A 6,243-nucleotide genomic window follows, 5' to 3' on the forward strand; every position below is an offset into this window, starting at 1 on the left:
CACATTCCGGCCGCAAGCGCCGGCAGTGTATAACTTGAAACGTTGGAATTTCTTTAAAAATAAAAAATTGCACTGGGCCGCATTACGAGCTGACCTGGGCCGCATGCGGACCTCGGGCCACAGGTTGGACAAGCCTGGTTTAATGCTTAACGAAGACTCCTGTTATATATACTTCCTGACCAATGATGTTGCAAATGCTGGCTGATTTTTCTGAGGTCAAAGTAAAATGGTTTTCAGATTGTTCACCAACCTGTGGCTGCAAACAGATTTGGCCTGAATATATCATCAGAACTCGTATCTGTTAAGCCTAGGTGTTCTCCCTGCTCCCTCCCCATCCCTTGTACTATCTACTCAGTCAGCAATGTGGTGTGTAACTGGAAGCTCATGATTCCCAGGGCTAAGTCACACTTTATGTGCCACTGTAGATATGCTCCTGTTTCACTGACTCCTGTTGAAATGGCCAAGTAAAATGTGAAGAGAAGTATGTCAGCCTAGTGTATGCTCCCTGAGTGACTGCATGTTTACCCTCCACATTTTCTGTTTCCCACATTAAACATGGTATGAAAAACACTGCCTTGCTTCTGGTGCTTCACACCATGTGAAGAAGCTCTGAGTTGCCTCAGATTGTCTGAGATATAGTTCTGTGGTACATTTTTGAAGCCACGGTATTTCCAGAAACGTGTTTGCTACAGACCCAAACTTTTGTATCTCATCAAAACCTACGCTGAAGTTCTGTAGCAGTTTTGTAGAGCAAGTTTTATTGTGCCACCACAGAATGGGTGAATTTGGACACGCCTCATGGCGAGTGGTTAAACTGCTGTACTGCAGCCAAAACTGTGCTCATGACCTGGGGTTCAATCCCAGGTAGCCGGCTCAAGGTTGACTCAGCCTTCCATCCTTCCGAGGTCGGTAAAATGAGTACCCAGCTTGCTGGGGGGGGGGGGCAATGTGTAGCCTGCATAATTAACTTGTAAACCGCCCAGAGAGTGTTTGAAGCACTATGGGGCGGTATATAAGCAGCACACTTTGCTTTACTTGACATTCTTGAATTCTTTAGCATCTTGGTGGTAATATCTATTTAGACAGAGGACTTTAGGGATAAGCAGGTTTTGTTCCAGTGTGACAACCAGGTGGTAAACCAGCAAACATTTTGCTCACACAGGAAGCAAAATGTTTTGGAAGGCTGGTAATGTATTTCTCCATACATGTTTTTCTTTCTTTCTTTCTTTCTTTCTTTCTTTCTTTCTTTCTTTCTTTCTTTCTTTCTTTCTTTCTTTCTTTCTTTCTTTCTTTCTTTCTTTCTTTCTTTCTTTCTTTCTTTCTTTCTTTCTTTCTTTCTTTCTCTCTCTCTCTCTCTCTCTCTCTCTTCTTTCTTTCTTATCAGAGTATTGCACAATGGAATATTCTAAATGTATATGAAGTATAGGTAAAATTTTAAAGAAATTTAATTTAAATTAATTAATTAATTAAATTAAAGATAATTCAACTATTTTTGATCAGAACTGGGTTACTTCAATAGCATTATCTCAGCCATTTGCTAGATCTTCTTTTGTACACATGATGGGACATAAATTGCATGCACACAAGTGCTGAATTGATTCAAGTTCTCCATAGTCGTAGAAAATTTGTCCTGTATTTGTAGCCCCATTTTATTTGATTATTCTTTGATCTTCTTACTTCACTTCAAAGGCTATTAAGTGACTTTCAGATGGCCCAGCTAGAGTCTTGTCCTGATGGGGAGCACTCTTCAGTATTCATCCATTCAGCAACATGTGTTGTTTTTGTTCTCCATAGGTTTAGCTGAGCCTCTTCATATTTAGAGCTTGAGATGTGTGCAGAAAACTTTTCATTGACTTCAGCTGCTGTCTAGGGAGTGCCCATGAAGTGGATGGCTTGGTGATGTATTAGCTTATTTCAGTTATTATTTGTTAGCATCTCACAATGTACTTCTGGGTGGGCAGTATCAACCAAATAATAGGCTTTTTCAATGGGTGTAGGTTTCCGGCAGCCAGTAATAATTCTGCATGAATCATTAAGAGCTTCATCCACTTGTTTGACATGTGCTGAGTTATACCATACGGCTCTAGCATATTCTGCTGTGGAGTAGCACAGGGACAAAGCTATTACTCTTATTGTTTGTGGGTTTCCACCTCAGTCTGACCCAGCGAGTTTCCTAAGCATGTTATTTCTGGAGTTCAGACAATTTTTTTTTAAGGTCAGGGTACAATCCAGAGTGACACCCATGTACTTTGGAGTAGGGCAATGCTCCAAAATCTTGCTTTCCCAGCTAACCTAGAGCTTCATCTGCTTCTCTGTTCTTTATGTAGAAGGCACAAATCCATGTTTTTAAAGGGTTTGGTTTCAGCTAATTGTTTTTGTAATATAAGAAAGATCACGAATGCAGAGTTTATGGCTGATCACTGCAGACCCATTACAGATACATTATTCGGTGGAGTCATTCAGAGTCCTTGAGGAGAGCTTTTGAAGCATTCCTTTCTAAGGTGGTTTTCACCTTTTGATACTTTGGGGTGTTGAAGGTGACTGAGGTGGTTGTAAACTCAAAATGGAGTGAGAGGAACAACTAGGGCTTTATAGGTGCAGGATGTTTCCCTGTGGAGGACCATATGAGAGTACTCCTCTGCAAGTCAAAGATGGACCATTTTCGGTGTTCAGGCAGGGCAACTAACCAGATGTCGAGCCCAGTCCAAGCTACGGAGACATTTTTGCAGGTCCGCCTGGCTGGTGGGCACTTCCTTTTTATTCATGAGAATAGGATTTCACTATCCTGTTTACAATTCACTGCTCTCTTGAGGGCAGGGTTGAAAAGAATGGGGCTGCTGGCTAAGGAATTTGCAATTCATTCCTTAGGGATTGAGGCAGCTGCAGCGGCAGAGGAGGTGGGGTTTTCACCGGAAAGAGTGCAAGCAGCGGGGAGGTGGCACTCTTCACTAAAGTACGTCAGGAGGGATCTGGTGTAGCATGATTCTGTGCTAGTGTTCCTTCTGGTTTGCTTGCAGGTCCAGTCAAACTGGTACAGATGTTTGGCCACAGCAACATTTACTGGACAGGGAAGTATGTAGTGAGTTCCTGTTAGGGTTGGCATCTCAGCCTGGCAGAACAACTTCACATCAGGTGGTTTGGAATGAGAGGGATATAATGGGTATTGTTGAGGATGGCAATCAGGCACTGTATGGAGAAGTTCCCCCTTCCAGATGCTTTGGTGAATTCAGCTAAGGTGAGAACGATCTGCTGACTCGAAAGCGTCTTCTCCAAAATCAGTTGTACAACCAGTACACATCTGGGCACACCATGAACAATGGAGAAAACAACTAGCACCATTTCTGTTCTTTCTGTGGCAAATCAAACAAGACACTGACCGATATGTTTATTTCTTTATTTTTTAAATATCTACCCTGCCCACTTAGAGGCCTGCCATTACTTTGAGCAGCTTACAACAAAAAAAAAATGCTCCTATTCTCACCTCCATGTCATGATCCTGTAACAATCTGGCTACAACCCATGTTGAGAATGTCTTCTTATCCAGGAAGATGGTTGGTAAAATGTGAAAGATGTCAGAAAAGTGTTGAATGTTAGTTTTCATTAAGATCAGCTGCAGGGGGGAAAGCCCATACGACGAATCATTGAAATTATCCATGTTTACACTTCATCAGCTAAAAATTGCCCAGGGTTATCCAGCTGTGTCTTTACCATCAGCTGGATTTTTTTGATGGATATAAAGAAATATCTGCAAGCATAAACTAGTATCCAGTCAATTGTTGCTGTTGCTGCTGCACCAGCAACATTTAGAAACGACAAGTCAGTTTCTAAATGGAAAACTTAAGTCTGGCTTTTCTTTTATATTCCTAGGCAATTCCCTCTTCCAAGAGGTGAATATCAGCATTAACTTAATTTAGAGATGCCTTTTTTGGCCCTCCTTTCTTGAAGACAATTACAAATGTGTTTAAGAGGATAAACAGATGTTTCGGCATGGTCCGTCCGGCAGAAAGAAAGCAAAGCACTCTCCAGTGTCATTGTCTGCTTGTGACATACTCAGTCATTGATGCTTTCTGATGAGAAGTGCAGCCAGCCTTGCTAGAAGCATCCTGTTTAGTATGTACAATTTTAGGAAAGTTGTTGGCATGAAAGGTCTCTAGAAGAAGGAAACTATATACCCAGGGTTTGCTAGCTGCTGCCAAGTGGCTGAAATGGACACTGCATTTTGGAGAGTCAGCAACAAGGACCTATTCTATGTTCATGAAACAGAAAAATTGGCTTTGTGTACAGGTTCAGAACACTACTTTCATTTTGAAACAGCCCAAAGTCCGGATTCAGGAATGGTTTCTAGCCAAGAAGCACAGTAACTTAGATTGTCCTTCAATAAGGAAATATTTTTGCAACTCTTTGAATCCTAGCAAACTGGACAGGCACACCTCTTGTCTTCCAAAAAAGCTGTTTTTTTAAATAATGCAGTTGGGGGAAAAGGTCTGTGCAGTTGAAACTGATAGATAAACCCTGATGCCTTACTATTAGATCCAATTTCTTTTGAGTCAATATCAATTTCCAACACTGTGCAAATGTTTTTCCAGTGGCACAGCTGCATGCTTGATAAAGATTGGGGGGGGGGACTCTGGGAAAATTTGGGGGCTCAAATGGAAAGGCTGGAGGGCCATTTTTCATCAGATTTGCTGGCCTGAAGTATTTGCCTCACTTTCCCTAATATTCCCTCACTTTCTTTCAATCTTGAGATTTTTGTGTGTGCTTGTGTAGTCTTTCTTCCTCTCCTCATTCTTTTTGATCCGCTTCTCCCTGTTCTGAGGATAACGATGAGCATTGCCAAGAAAACCATCTGTTCTTGTTATGCTTTGAGGCTCACCTACACAGTCAAACATCAGTAGTGGTGGTAGTGTGTCTTTTCATTATCAGTCTTGACGTCTAGCATACAAGCGCATTACAACACTACCTGTAAGACAGCAATGAGACCAACATTGTTGGGTTTGCCAACAAAAAGAAAGAATGTTTTCCAATGGTTTGCCAAGCATTTTCTCAGGTGATACTAAAACTACTCTGAAGCTCCCTGCAATTTTAATTAATTAATTATTATTTTTTGGCACATGAGGTGAATATTGTCCAAGTAGGTTGAGAAGATCAATAGAAGCATTTTCATAATGAATGTACACATCCAGACCATACTGGTTTCTATGTTCCTGTTACAGGTGTCAAAGTAGGGATGGGGATTGAGATTGGGATTCATGTCTGGGGATCCTTTCCTATTACATCAGTTGCTCTCTCAGGACTAACTCTGTCATCTGTCCTACAGCTAAAGGGAGAAGAGAAAGAACACTCTTCAGCCCAGTGTAAACACCAGGAAAGGAAGGTCATTCTTATCCAAACATGGAGATTAAACCCTGTATGCAAAAAGAAACTGAGGTTGAAAGAAATTAAGAACATATAAACACAGGACAAAAGCTGCTCTGAAAGAACTGGGTTCTGCTCGATTGGTTTTAGTATTAAACTTTTCATCCACGTGACACAATGCCCTGATCCAGAATGATCAGTGCCTTTCCCCTGCTTCTCCATGCTTTCTTATTTCCAGCTGAAAGGCTGGTTTAGGATGGTTGGGGAGATACTGTATAGTACTATGACACTTTCCAAGGGAAATTCATTTCTCTATCAGAGGCTACCAATCAGAGGCTACCTTAATTAGCTCTTTACACCAAGTTAATCTCCACTAGGAAACTTGACATATAAAGATGTATGAATGCTTCTTCTAGAAATAAGTGTTTTTAAAAATGTGCCTTCTATAATACAGTGAAGCTACAAACCTCGGTAATCCCCAGTAAGAACCATGACCAACAGCTTTCAGCCAGAGTGGAGCTATTGCCCATCAAGATAATCCCTGGGTATATTTGGTCTGCACAACAGATAGTTAAGACACAGTATGACAGTCATCTTCAAACTGAGGTGGTAGATGTGCAGGTAATGGAGCAAATTTGTTCTATTTTGCTCCAAACGTTAGAACCTATAGCAAGGGGATCAAATCATAAGACACTGGATTTTGACTAAATACCAGGAAGAATTTCCTGATGGCATGAATTGTTCAGGAAGGGAACAAATTTCCTTGAGTGGTGATGGATTATTCTTCATCACAGGTTTTTAAACAAAGGGCTTGTATTGAACAGGGCTGGCTGGCCTTACCATTAAGCACAGTGAAGCAGCTGCTGAGTGTGGCAGGTAATGGGAGAG

This window comes from Pogona vitticeps, chromosome 3 (genome assembly GCF_051106095.1).
Source record: "Pogona vitticeps strain Pit_001003342236 chromosome 3, PviZW2.1, whole genome shotgun sequence".
In the NCBI taxonomy this organism is placed as follows: Eukaryota; Metazoa; Chordata; class Lepidosauria; order Squamata; family Agamidae; genus Pogona; species Pogona vitticeps.